Here is a 15,402-nt window from a genome sequence, read left to right as displayed (position 1 = left end):
CTTTATTCTTCTGTTCACACTGTAATTGACATGCTGTCATTATTTTTTTGTTCTGACCAAAATGTTTTTTTAACTATTGTTATTATGCTAAAATAAAAAATAAAAATCTTCTGCTGATGAACATTGCATTTGGTTGTGGTTTGTACTTTCAGTATTGTATCCTTTCTGGCTCTTCTATAGAGATACATAAGCGGTACCCCTCACCCACACATTTAAGCTCAGTGTACTGAGTCAATTCCCTTCTTGTTAATGTTAATTTTTCTTGGTAAAGCACACTTTCACCAGTGTTTTTTTTGCATTAAATACACTAAAGGTAGTATGAGGGATCCAGCTGCCTTGCACCCTGTCTCACAGCTGGAGACCTGTCTGAACAACCAACTTTTAAGATTTTTCCTAAAAGTTTTAAACTCCGTTTCCAGTAGCAGGTGGTCTGAGAATGTGTTCCACAAAGTAGGTGCATGGACGGAGAGGATACGACCACTAATGCATTTGTTTGAGTATCTAGGGATCGTTAAAAAGTTAGAGCTGGAAGATCTTGGGGTGCATGGGGCATATATATATATTTTATTTTCCCAGCCAGGAAGCAAGGAGCCAGTCCCTTTTATTGCTTTCAAGGTAGCACAACAGATCTTCATATATATATATCCTTTTTTTACTTGTAACCTTGGAGGTTGTTTTGATAGGTGCATTAAATGGGAATTTCTGGGTAGTTTACAAATGAGTGAGTTGCCTCATTTTGCACTACTACAGCTTATGAACAGCATTGTTAGGGAGACCTATATAGACTGAATTAGTATTGTCCAGTCTTGGTAGTATAGCAGCAGCGGCTGGTGCAGGTAAGCGCGGTGGAGCGGTGCAGGGGGGTCTATCAACAGACGGAATAGGGCAAAATAAATAAATAACTCCCATTGCCGATGTCCCCCTCCCTCCCCACAGCCCCCGCCCCACTTGCTTACCTACACCGGCCACTGCAGTAGTATAGTAGCCATAAGTACGGGTTTTAAGCCTTCCAATATAACAGAGGTAGGATAGTTTCCTGATCAGTTTCAGTAAAGGGATGCATTTGGACACCACCCTCTCCAATCCGAGATGGCAGCCAGCGGTCTTCAGTCACACCTAGGCTCTTTACCGATGACTTTGGCATTGGTGGATCTCACAACTCCGAGGGCCAATATCGACTGTTCCAGAGATCTATTCTATTGTTGAAGATCACAATATCCGGTTTGTCAGCATTTACTGTAAACTGGTTATTACCCTCGCAACTTCAAATTAATCTCAAGGTATTCATGTTTTGTATCCCGCGTGCCATCTAATCGGACAAGTTGAGTCACCCGCATAATTAGTCTGCAACCTTCTGATGCCACCTCCTTTATTAAGTGCCTCACACTAGAGTATACAAAAAGAATACAGAAAATGTATACAAAAATTGATGGATTGGATGCATGAATTAATCTCAGCCGCTGATAATTACTCAGGCTGCATGCCAATCCAGTCTTATTTTGCACACCATACCACATCGGTTTGGACCCAGCCATAGGCAAATACTATGGTTACCCCCACTTTTTGCTGGTGTTTCACTGTTTTTCGACTTTAGTCTGGCTGGGGCCCTGCTAACCAGGACCCCAGCCTAGCTGCTTCCTCTCTAAATTGATTGCATGTACATTAGGTACACTCCAGATTGGTTACTGGGTTACCCTTGTGAGTCCCTAGTATATGGTACCTTAGGTACTAAGGGCATAGGTACCCCAGAGGCCTTCCAGGGGCTGAAGCATGTGTTATGCCACCCCTGGTAAGCCTTCCAAAATGGCACCACAGGTCTGCTACTGCAGCCTGTGTAAGGTGGTGCATGCACCCCTTACTGAGATATAGGTTACCTATAGCTACCTTATATCACTGACACACATAAGCCTATAAGTCACTCCTATGGCAGGCCTTATCAATCCTGAAGGCAGAGTGCTTTGTTTTGTGTGAGAGGGTGCCCATGCATGGGCAGGACCCCTCTGCAGCTTTTGGAATCACTTCTCTGTAGCTGTTCTGTGATGCAACCAGACCATATACTCTTAAGTGCATTATAACCTCGCGGTAAATGCTAACTTTGGAATGGCTGGCTGCACGGAAACATGTCGTGTTTGGTGTCAAACACTTATGGAATCCTACCCTCCCCCCCCCCCCTTTCTAGAGGGAGAAGACCTGTACATACTTAACCGGTATTAGTTTTATAGAGCCTTGGCATCACAAAATGGATGCTGCCGCCACAGACACAAGTCTGACCTCCTACTGCTGGACGACACTGCGGCAGGGGAGGCCTGGAAAATAGGTTTCCTGTCACAGGGAGGTGTAACCACCTCCCAGGCAGGCTTTAGTGCATTGGGGCTGGGTGGGTGCATTCAGAGAATGCTTTTCAGACAGTTCTGGGGGCACACTTGGTGTCCCTGTGCATATCCCTGTTCAAACCGGTTGCAGGGGCACTCAGCCCCTGCTCTGGCGCGAAACTGGACAAAGGGAAAGCGGTGTAACCTCCCCCACCCTGGGTCCTCCCATAGGTGGGACCCTAGAGTAAATTCAACCCCTAAACTTAGTATAAGTATAGGAACCCAGTCCTTAGGACTTTAGATTACCCTGGACTAAACTCTGCAACATATATCCTGGAACTTCGACATTCTATTTCGACTAGAAGACGGAAGAATCTCCCTTGGGGTCAAGGAGTGACTCCCCGTTCAAACAGGCACCAAAGAAGCATCTTACCGGTCTGCATTTCCAAGGCTCCCGACGGATTTGCGACACAGGACCCAGACTTCCAGAATTCTCCGAGGCCGACACTAGATCCCAGAAAAGCTGAAAGCAGCCTTCACGAGTGACGTGGAACCGGAACCCCTGGACACGTGCACATTTGCAAGTGCATCGACTTCCCGAAGTTGTGCACTGGGCTACTCGTAGTCCGAGCCCCGAACTCCATTTGCACTGAAGCTTGGGGGCCTACACTCCACGAGTGTTCCGTGGGCCCGCTTCTAGCATTTCAGCTCGAGGCTCCTTCGCGATCCCTGGTCCGTCAACTGGTGGTTCCCCACGAAGGTAACTTCTGCTTCATGGGCTTTCCTGGTTGCTCCAGATGTGCCCTGACTCCCCTCCAAAAGGTGAGTCCCTCAGACCTTGCTGGTCTGCACCGAAGCCAATCTTTGCTTTCTGAGTGGGTTGCTGTTGCCAAGGCTTGTTGAGTCCAATCCGAAAACCAACACCGCAGCACTCGACATCCTTCGCGGGACAGCTCGACTCCAGACCCTAGTCATCCTCGACGCCTCCTGGTCCTCGCGGCTGAAGAGTCAAGTTTCACCTTCTTCACCTGAAATCACCCGACATTGGTTGGCATCTTCCCATCGCGTTGTGGTCACTGGCTAGTGACCCAGACTCTGTCCCCTCTGCTTTCAGGTTCTTCAGATCTTCGATCCACCCTTGGATCCACCCGGACACTTTCGACTTGGTCGCTAGCAGAACTTTGCAGCAGATCGCCATTGAAAACGACGACGAAACCCGACACCAAAAGACACCTATGACCCGGGCTTCCCTGGGTGAGGTAATTTGAGTAATCCGGTGCTCCCGTGGGTATTGACTCTAGAACCTCCTAGTTCTAAAGGGGTTTGCTCCAAGTCCTCTTCTAAGTGTCCTTTATCTGTAATTTTCCAACCACGACTTTCCCTATAGAAGTTAATGGTGATTCGCGGCTGTGTTTAGACACTGCACACGTCCCCCGTGGGTACCCTGTGTCACTACCTTGGGTGGTTCCTGGTGGCCCCAGCGGTTCTAAAGGCTCTAGGTCTTGTATCTATGTCAGTCGTGGTTCTTATACCACTTTCTTAGTATATAGTTTGTGGCGCCCCTAGGGCTAATCATATATTGTGCTAATGTACTGTGTGCTAAATAAGTTTACTTTATGTACTTTTGCCTCTAGCCTCATAAAGAGACTAGAGGGATGTGTTTAGAATAAATACATATATTATATATATATATATATATATATATATATATATATATATATATATATATATACCTGGTGTGGTTTTACTTTCATTTGGTCATTAATGAGATTATAGACTGGTAAAACAAGCTGCTTTACATTCCTTCAAGACTTAGCCTGAAGGCTGCTCCCCACAGCTGCCACTAGGATAGCTTTCTATATAGGTTGTCTTTAAACCTACCATCAATAAGGGTCGTTTGGACTGGTGCAAGGTGCCCACTAGAATAGTGGACAGCATATGCAAGGCCAACTTCTCACAGAATCTGTGGCATGTCATCTAGGGCAGCACTCAGTAGTGGGCACTTCTATGCAAGGAAACACAGGCAGGATTAGATGAGTGAGGGGGGAGACGCTAACTTCATTTCAGATAAGAACATGTATCACAATCCGAAGGAAATCAACAGCTGGCTCCTTCACTTTCTGAGTTTGAGAATTCAGCCACAATATACAGAATAAGTTCAGAAGTGCAAAGCACCCAACTTAACTAGTCAATAATCAGACCTGTTGTTTAAACGGACTGGGGGCACACGTCTGACAAACCCGACAGCAATGCAGCTATTAGTTTTCATTTGAGGGGGTGCGGGTCCATTATTGGGAAGTCAGAGCGACAAGGACAACTATTTGACTGATTCTGCTTAAGACAATCTTGCAGGCACCACCATTTACCACAGGCTAGTGTGCTATGGTGGGAGACTTTTGGACACTGTAACAGCCCGCCAACCCCACTTAAGACCCCATCGACTGATGCCACATAAAAAAGGCTGCCAAAACTACCAGCTGTGGCAGTCTTAACGAAGAGGAGAAAGAAGATGGCTTCTTACACATCCACTCTTTCAAGCTGCGCCAAGTCAGATATTTACAGAACATGCGTGGTAAATGGACTAATGGCACCAGATCGACACAAGGGCGCATCTGTGCGCACACAGGTCTGTATGAGCTGTGGCAGCGGCACCTGTGAAAGCACAGAGAGCATCTGGACCAGTGGTGATCTCTAAACATGGTGGTCCTCTGTCCATCAGGGTGCAGACAGAATGTCCTCTGCCACTGTGAGGATGGAGGTAAACCGCCAAACTCCCAATAAGCCCTTAGTTCATAAAGGAAAAACTGCTCATAATGAAAGCTTAACATTCAAGACAGAAAGAAAAAGGCTTTACTATATTCATGATATAGACCATTTATGCTCTTTCAGAACTATGGCTTTTGGCCACAACTGTGCCAGTATGATTTGCCTACTTATGATTTTTGGTTTATCGATAAAGCATGATACTGAGAGGCTAAGCTATTGCGATGCTGCATTTTGGGCTAAGCTGCTTCAGCAGTCAAGTTATTACGCTAGTGATGAAGCCGCTCTGCAATCCACACTTCATTCCTTTCATCAAACCGCTCACGTCCAGTGAGTTTTGCCACTCCATCTGAGAGGATCTCTCCTCTAAGTGGGCAGGGCTGTGTGTTGATGCTACCCCAAATGGAGATTTGATCACCAAGTAGGCGCACAATGAACACTGTTGCCGGGCATTCTGCCATTTCACATTGGAGACTCTTGGACCATGGGCATGAAGGAAGAAGATTGTAATTCATGGGAACCAACACTGAAGACATTATCTTGGAGCCCAAGTGCAAGCATCTCTGGAACAGACCGTGAAGAGGAGAAGACGTGTCCTTCACCAGGCGACTACTACTTCTACCACCACCACCACTACTACCACCACCCTCACCCCGATAAATGCCTTAAACGCAGAGGCTTACAATAGGCATAAACATGTTGGCATGAAATGTATTTCCACGCAGTGATGTAGAGGAGTTGGCCTAACGGCTAGGGCGTTCGACCTCGGACCTGGGGATCTGGGTTCGAGTCTCGGTAACAATGGCAAAAACCTCCTGTGATTCTGGGCAAATCACTTAAATCTCCCCGTGCCTAAAAAATGAATGTGTGTCCTCATGTAACGTAACTGGTGATATGTAAAGCGCTCTGATACCTGATTCGGTTCGGGTCTAGTTCGTGCTATATAAAACTCTGCAACAAAAAAAATAGGTCATTATACAAATATAAGCCTCCTGCTTCTTACCCTTTGGTAATTTTTAATAAACCTAGGATACCACCGTATTAAAGGATACATTTGTGGTTTATTCTAAGGTTTTTTTGATCAGTAACCAGGATTTGAGCATTATCCAGAAAAGATAAGAAATATCTAAGAACTCCCTCACTCCCTCTGGTTAATCCCTTCCCTCCCCCCCCGCCCCCCCCCCCCCCCGAGGTTGAGTCCGCCCTGGTAGTACCATCTTACCAGGGTGGGACAAGGTGACAAATGATGAAGCATGTCACATTACGTGAGTGAGCAATCCTCGTCCAATTCTTGGAATTGCCTGGACACCAGAACTATAGAATGTAGCAACTGGGCTCAGAGAGAAATCCGAGGGTACTGCGCCATGCTATAAATGCTATGAGGGCGTGACGCCTGTTAAGTTGTGCCAAAACTCGGTATCGCTTATGAACAGACACCAGACTGCGTACATTCCAAGTAATAGCATTATAAATATTCAGAATCGTGGCCATAAGAAACATCGGCATGATGCCCAGAATCCCTCCCCAATAATATAGGCATCCAGAAGTGACATATCACATTTCTCTCAAGTAGTGTAGTAGGTACAATGGCAATCTACAAACATTTAACCCTAAATACTCAGTCCAGCTTCTAACAACCGCTAGACCCAACATTGAAATCAGCTGCAACATAGCAACTGTGCAAACCCAGGGTCACAGCAAAGAAGCCAGTACCTAAAAGAAATAAAGGGTGGGGGGGAGATGACAAGGCAGAAGCTTACGAGGCATACTGAGTCATCAACACACAAATTATCCCTACAAGTTGTGAGACACCTGCGGAGTGATTGACGGAAACAGCGCCATGCTGCACACACAATCTGAATTAGCGATACTGCCTTAGGATGAACTAGAGCTGATGTGGTTGTTATGTAATCTCAGGGAAGTCGTCGAGCTTATCGCTGCCCATTCCCCCTCTGACTTGTTGCAGGGGAGCTGCCCCAGTACTGCTACGGGTGAAAGGACGGTGCTTTCTCTGCCGAACACGCTAAGGTTTGGGTGGCGCGGATTTGGATATGCTCTGGCACCATGAGTCAATTAAATGCAGGACTCAGTATTTGCAGGGCAGCGGAGGTGGGCCCAAGTCTATCCTTCTAGGGGGGGTGAGCACTCAGCAGAGAATGCCAGGAGCCAGTGCTGCTGACATGTGAGCGTGTGCCAGCACTAGGAGGATGAGGCTATCAGGAGACAAACAAGAAGCCTGTCCTAGTTGTCAATTCACCTAACTAGGATTCATATTCCAACTGGTAGCAGAGCAGGACCTACCCTTGTGTTCCAGCCCAAAGACGGGCCAAAGAGCAAAGCAGCTGCCGCACTTTAGCCGTGCTGACAGAGGTCTGTGCACTGGAGCCCTCTTCTTCCGGACACCCGCCTCTGTTGATCTAAGCTTCTGTAGTAGGGGATCTCTGTGTATAGTCATAATCTTGTGAATAGTCCCGCCCATGTGCGTGGACCCCGGAGCAATCAAAATAGTCTCTTAAGTTGTCTTCTTCTGCAGTCCTGCATAGACACTTAAGAGAAAATCAAAGACAAATAATGCAGCCTAAACTACAAGGCTACATTGGCCAGCACTTCATCTTGAAGTGAAAAGGATAGCTAAATAATATTAAATGTAACACACTTTGTAAGGTTTCACACTCAAAGAAACTCCCCTTCACAAAAATCCTTTGTAATGATAGAGAGGAAGGGTTGGACAGACAAGCCCCATTAGGCTGCCATTATGCGTCTGGAAAAGGGATACCGTGCCTTTAAGGAACTCTCCAGAGACCCTCTGTATCCCAGGATGCACAGTCAAAGGCCTTTTACTTTCAGTTCTTTTTTCCAGCTCATGCTAGCAGGACCCTGGAGCATTGATCTCTACCTTTTTGGGTATATATCTTCAATTTTTGGAGCTTTTCCAGTGTTTTGAGTGTTTCACTCGACGTCTGGGATCTTCCTCTTCCAGTTGCTGTATTTTCTGATCAGTTTTGCCACCTCTATATTGTCGAAATGCCAGCTTTATTCGACAAGTGCCCTGAGTGTGGTAGGAAGAAGGCTAAATCTGATCCCACAGAGTATGTATACCCTGTCTCCCTCCCACCCATGTCCCTGACTCCTGTGATATATGTCACTCTTTCTCCAGGAGGACCCTGCATGACAGGGAGAAGATTTGTCTCCAAGGACTGTAACAGAGGAGACATCAAGAACCAGGTGGGACTTCTGGGCATGGAGGGACTCTGTCATCATTCTCTGCCCATGCATCGGCCTCTGGGGGGCTCCCCAGTCAAGAAAAGGCCCAGAAAAGGGACCGGTCCCGGTCGATGTCGATGGCTTTGACGTCGGCGTCGAGAGGCATGACTACGATCTGTTTCCCGTCGACCCAGGGCTCTGGGTCGAAGCGCCGTCGATATTCGGCGGCGAAGGGAATGACGTCGAGACCTCGGACTAGGTTGACGTCGAGGACTTCACCGGCGTCGACACACCATCGACGCCGTGATGAGTCCCGAAGAAGCAGGCGCTCGCGGTCGAGGCGACGCCACCGTTCGCCATCAACGTCGACGAGACGTTTGGCATAGAGGAGAGAAAAGTCGACGTCAAGGCGAGGACATTCGACGTCGAGGAGAGGAAAATCGACGTCCAGGCGAGGACGTTCGACATCGAGGAGTTCATCAACATCTGGATTGACGTCGAGGAAGGAGAAGTCATCGTCAAAGGGGAAGTCAAGGCCCAGGACAGTGTCTAGTGCCTCTGTGGTGAGCGTATCATTATCATTGGCGAGTCCCCAGTCGCGGCGGCGCCGGCGCTTGTCCTCAGAGATCTGCCTCCAGAGCATCCTCTCCGAGGCCTGCTCGTAAGAAGTGGAGAGTTGTTAGGTCACCGGACTCAGATTATTCCCAGACCTATTCACCCTCAAGGCCCAGGACACCTATGCCTCCTGCTCTACCGCAGCAGATTCCTCCGACGCATCCTCCTCCTCCTCCTCCTCCACCTCCTTCTCCTCCACCTCCTCCTCCTCTTCCTCCTTTTCCACCGCCTCCCCCCTCCTCCACCACCGCCTCAGCCTCCACAGCCTTTGGTTCCGGCTCAGCCTCTTCCGTTGCCGCAACCTCCTGTGCCGGCAAGACCCAGAAAGCCGAGGTCAAGATCCAGAGGGAGACATCACTCTCGCAGTGGGTGTAGATCTTCAACGAGGTCTCGTCATCGTCGAAGGAGGGACAGGTCACGGTCCAGATACACGGACTCGTCCAGTAACAGGAGATACACTCCCACTTTTTCGGACTCTTCCCCCTACGAGAGTGTCGCCAGTGGACGATATCGTGACTTTCCAAGATGTGCTGCTGAGGGGGGCAGCAAAAATAGGGATCACACTTACGGTACCCACTCCTTCCACCTCTGTGATCTTTGAAACATTGCGATGATTCCGAAAAGGGGGTGGTGATGAACAGAGTGTCTGAATTAAGCAGACCACTCTTACCCAGTCCAAAGATCAGGGCTTGATCCATCACCGTTATTTAGCTCACTGCCCCATCCCAGCTCAGAACCTGGCTATATGCAAATTAGTCTGTCCCTGGCCCAGTGCATCATGGGAACAGGGCAGACCAAACTACCAAGCCAATTCTTCACCAGAAAGGAGACAAGCTTCCGGGGACCGGTTTCTGCCATTCCAGGCGTCGTCGGCCCGGCTTGCTTGAATCCTGATGGAGCAGTGAGCAAGGGACTCATGTCTGAGTATACCCTTCCACGCTTATGGTGGACAAAATGATTCAGAAAAGGGGGTGGTGATGAACAGAGTATCTGAATTAAGCAGACCACTCTTACCCACTCCAAAGATCAGGGCTTGATCCATCACCGTTATTTAGCTCACTGCCCCATCCCAGCTCAGAACCTGGCTATATGCAAATTAGTCTGTCCCTGGCCCAGTGCATCATGGGAACAGGGCAGACCAAACTACCAAGCCAATTCTTCACCAGAAAGGAGACAAGCTTCCGGGGACCGGTTTCTGCCATTCCAGGCGTCGTCGGCCCGGCTTGCTTGAATCCTGATGGAGCAGTGAGCAAGGGACTCATGTCTGAGTATACCCTTCCACGCTTATGGTGGACAAAATGATTCAGAAAAGGGGGTGGTGATGAACAGAGTGTCTGAATTAAGCAGACCACTCTTACCCAGTCCAAAGATCAGGGCTTGATCCATCACCGTTATTTAGCTCACTGCCCCATCCCAGCTCAGAACCTGGCTATATGCAAATTAGTCTGTCCCTGGCCCAGTGCATCAGGGCAGACCAAACTACCAAGCCAATTCTTGTACTGGGAAGGAAACAAGCTTCCGGGGACCGGTTTCATCACCACCCCCTTTTCTGAATCATTTTGTCCACCATAAGCGTGGAAGGGTATACTCAGATGTGAGTCCCTTGCTCATTGCACCATCAGGATTCAAGCAAGCCGGGCCGACGACGCCTGAAATGGCAGAAACCGGTCCCCGGAAGCTTGTTTCCTTCCCAGTACAAGAATTGGCTTGGTAGTTTGGTTTGCCCTGTTCCCATCATGCACTGGGACAGGAACAGACTAATTTGCATATAGCCAAGTTCTGAGCTGGGATGGTGCAGTGAGCTAAAAAACGGTGATGGATCAAGCCCTGATCTTTGGACTGGCTAAGAGTGGTCTGCTTAATTCAGGCACTCTGTTCATCTCCACCCCCTTTTCTGAATCATTTTGTCCACCATAAGCGTGGAAGGGTATACTCAGATGTGAGTCCCTTGCTCATTGCACCATCAGGATTCAAGCAAGCCGGGCCGACGACGCCTGAAATGGCAGAAACCGGTCCCCGGAAGCTTGTTTCCTTCCCAGTACAAGAATTGGCTTGGTAGTTTGGTTTGCCCTGTTCCCATCATGCACTGGGACAGGAACAGACTAATTTGCATATAGCCAAGTTCTGAGCTGGGATGGTGCAGTGAGCTAAAAAACGGTGATGGATCAAGCCCTGATCTTTGGACTGGGTAAGAGTGGTCTGCTTAATTCAGGCACTCTGTTCATCTCCACCCCCTTTTCTGAATCCCTTTGAAACATTGCAGCGCAGGCATCTCTCTCGCCCTTTGCTGCCTTTGGTACCAGGACTGGAGGAACCGGCCATGGAGCTGTTTCTGACACCGGCCATGGTGAAGTCGGCGCCATCACGGCTTCTGAAAAAGTACAGGCCCCCGGACTCGGATCCGGCGTTTTTGAGGTCAGACCCGGTACCGGATTCTGTTGTTTTGACAGCGGCCAAGAAGCAGCATTCCACGGCCTCCTCATCTACGGTCCCTCCTGACCAGGAGAGCCGTCCAATGGATTCTGCAGGGAGGAAGGTCTGCAGTACAGCTGCCACCTCGATGAAAGCGGCAAGTGCTTCAGCGCTTTTGGGTCGGTATGACAGCTCCTTGTGGGAGTCCCTGCAGCAGTTCATTGAGCTCCTCCCGAGGGACAGGAGAGAAGATTTCCAGGAGATTTTGAACGAGGGCATGATGGTCTCGAATCAGGTCATCAGTTCGGCGGCAGACGCCTCTCTCCTGGCGGCTCATGGGTACTGCCATGGCATAAATTTGAGACGCCACTCCTGGTAGCGCTTTACCTCTCAAGCCAGAGGCGCAACAGCGGATTGCCAATTTGCCCTTCTCGGGATCTACCCTCTTCGGGACTCATGCGGATGAGGAGATGGCCCGCATGAAGGCGGAAGTGGAAACGCTGAAAGCGGTAGGTTTGGAGAAACCTAAGGAACAACGGAAATCCTTCCGCCCCTTCCAGAGGCGTTACTTTTCACAGAGATTTCAGCGAGGGCAAGGTCGCCAAACTGGCCAACAGCAGTCGAACAGCAATACCAGCGACAACCCTTCCAGAAGCGGCAGAGGGGCAGAGGCAGCCAACAGGCCTCCTCGGCGAATAAGGGCCCGGCCGGGGTCTAAGCCCTGAGGAGTTACTTCCCCCTCGTCCATTACCGGCTCCGGTGGAGGGAAGCATACAGAATTACTTGGCAGAGTGGAGAAAAAATACTCCGGACAAGTAGGTGCTGAATATTGTTTGCAATGGATACAGTTTTCGGTTTGTCAGCCCTCCTCCAGCTATACCACCGGTTCGTTCGCAATTCCAGCTGCGCGAACTTCAAGTGGAGGCCGATACCCTGTTAAGAAAAAGGGCGATAGAAGATGTCCCTCTGTCTCAAAGGGAAAGGGTCTATACTCAAGGTTCTTTCTGGTACGCAAAAAGGACAAAAACAAGTTCAGGCCCATTCTGGATTTGCAACAAGCAAACAAATGGATTCGCAGGGAGAAATTTTGCATGCTGTCCTTGCACCAGATTTATCCTCAGCTGCAAAGAGGAGACTGGCTTTGCGCAATAGACCTGCAGGATGCGTACTTCCATGTGCCCATTGCATGGAAACACCGGAAGTTCCTGTGCTTCCTGGTCGGCACCAATCACTATCAGTACACCGTACTACCGTTTGGCCTGAAGTCTGCACCCAGGACTTTTTCAAAATGCATGGCAGTGGTGGCAGCGCACCTGAGAAAGAGCAAGGTGTTTGTCTATCCGTATCTGGACGACTAGTTGATCAAAGCATCCACCTTCCAGGAAGCGCAATTACACTTCAACAGGACGGCTGTTCTGTTGAACCAGCTGGGGTTGCACATCAACATGTCCAAGTCCGTCCCGACTCCAGTGCCTGCAGTACTTGGGAGCCTCCATCAATACTCTCAGAGCAAGCGTGTGTCCTTCGGAGGAGCGACGCTTATCGATCCTTCGGAAGGCTCAGGCTCTCATGTCCGTTCCATTTATGACAGTGAGGACGGTGTCTTCTCTTCTGGGGTCGATGGCCTCTTGCATCTTCCTCACACCACATGCACGCCTCCACATGAGACCGCTGCAGGAATGTCTGGAGGATCAACGGGACCAGAAACGAGGGAGCTGGGACGACAGGATCCAACTGTCTCTACATGCTCAACAGTCCCTGAGATGGTGATGTTCAGCAGACAATCTCCTCAAGGGGGTTCCGTTCCACAAAGACATTCCCACACCGACTATTGTGACGGATGCTTCTCTCCACGGCTGGGGAGCGCATTCAGACCATCTACGGTTCCAAGGGACGTGGTCCCAGGCGGAATCTACGTACCACATCAATTTTCTGGATTTCAGAGCTGTTCATTTGGCCCTGAAAGCCTTTCATCCGTCCTTCCAGACCAACTCCCTGCTTGTACAGACGGACAATACGACCACAATGATTTACCTCAACAAGATCGCGCACACTGTCCCAAGATGCGCAGGCGATCTGGCACTGGCTGCTAGCCAGAGGACTGACGATAACGGCTACCCATCTACCAAGTGTGCAGAATGCTCAGGCAGACGCACTCAGCAGGCTGGTCCAGGAAAACCACAAGTGGGTTCTAAACGATGAGGTGCTAAGAAACATCTTCGAAAGATGGGGCACTCCAAAAATAGATCTGTTCGCCACCGCCGAAAACAGAACATGCCGAGACTTCGCCTCCAGGTTTTACCAACTGGGGACTCTGGGGAATGCGCTATGGATCAGCTGGTGGAACAGCTTTCTGTACGCTTTTCCACCCATTCCCCTGATTCCGGCAGTACTCATCAAGCTATCTCAATCCAGAGCACGAATGATCCTCATTGCTCCGGAGTGGCCTTGACAGTGGTGGTTCACGGACCTGCTCCACCGGTCTCTCCAACCCCATCTGCGGCTTCCATGTCGGCCGGACCTTCTCACGAAGTTCGGGGGCAGATGTTGCACCCCAACCTCTCATCGTTGAGTTTGGTGGCATGGCTCCTGAGATAGTACAGTATGGAAACTTGAACTTGCCTGACAATTGCATGGAAATACTCAAGGAGGCTAAGAGACCTTCCACAAGGACTTCCAACGCTTACAAGTGGAAGAGGTTCTGCATCTGGTGCACGTCCAAGAACTATGATCCTACCTCCTGCAAAATAGATGTCATTCTTCCATACCTCTTGCATTTGGCTCAATCTGGCCTTAATTTCCATTCTATTAAGGTTCACCGTGCAGCATTAACTGCGTATAGGAAATGCCCTTCACAAAAATACTTCTTCCAGATTCCTGTAATTAAAGATTTTTTGGAAGGATTGAAGAAAGTATTTTCCCCTGTGCAGCGTCCTTCGCCTTCATGGGAGACGAAAGTGGTGCTGTCACGGTTGATGAAGGAGCCTTTTGAACCTATTCATAAGGCTTCTCTACAGGATTTATCCTGGAAGGCGGCCTTCCTTGTGGCGATAACATCAGCTCGCAGGGTGAGTGAGATTCAGGCTCTGTGTTAAGAGCCCTATACAGTGTTTCATGCTTCCAAAGTTGTCATGAGGACTGACCCTAAGTTCCTTCCGAAAGTAATTTCTGATTTCCATGTTAATCAGACGGTAACTTTACCTACGTTTTTCCAACATCCTTCCTCTCCGGCGGAGAGGTCTCTTCATTCCCTGGATGCAAGATGGGTGTTGAAATTCTACCTGGATAAAACCAAGGATATTCGTAGGTCAGACCAATTATTTGTGGTGTGTATCACTTACAACGCAACTTTTACGTCGTAATGCTGTTACAACGCAGCTATTACAACGCAGGATCCATTACAACGCATGGCATTACAACGCATGGCATTACATCGCAGATGCTATTACAACGCATACCATTACATCGTAAGTATTGGTAAGTATATAATTTATTTTAATTTTATTTAATATTATATAAATGATTTAATTAATATTAATTATAAATAAAAATAAATAAAAATATTTATTTATGTTTTTAAATATTATAAATTAAATTTATTAATTTAAGTAATTTTTTAAATAAATATGAGTATAGGAGTATATGTATAGGTGTACTGAGGTTTTAGGGCAGGGTTTGGGTTTTGGGGTACAGGGGTGTTTTTAGGTTTCAGGTTTGGGTTTTGGGGTACAGGGGTGTTTTTAGGTTTCAGGGTAGGGTTTGGGTTTTGGGGTACAGGGGTGTTTTTAGGTTTCAGGGCAGGGTTTGGGTTTTGGGGTACAGGGGTGTTTTTAGGTTTCAGGGCAGGGTTTGGGTTTTGGGGTACAGGGGTGTTTTTAGGTTTCAGGGTAGGGTTTGGGTTTTGGGGTACAGGGGTGTTTTTAGGTTTCAGGGCAGGGTTTGGGTTTTGGGGTACAGGGGTGTTTTTAGGTTTCAGGGCAGGGTTTGGGTTTTGGGGTACAGGGGTGTTTTTAGGTTTCAGGGCAGGGTTTGGGTTTTGGGGTACAGGGGTGTTTTTAGGTTTCAGGGCAGGGTTTGGGTTTTGGGGTACAGGGGT

The sequence above is a fragment of the Lissotriton helveticus genome, chromosome 9, assembly GCF_964261635.1.
Source record: "Lissotriton helveticus chromosome 9, aLisHel1.1, whole genome shotgun sequence".
In the NCBI taxonomy this organism is placed as follows: Eukaryota; Metazoa; Chordata; class Amphibia; order Caudata; family Salamandridae; genus Lissotriton; species Lissotriton helveticus.
The sequence above is the reverse complement of the archived record's forward strand: the minus strand, read 5'-3'. Positions refer to the sequence as shown.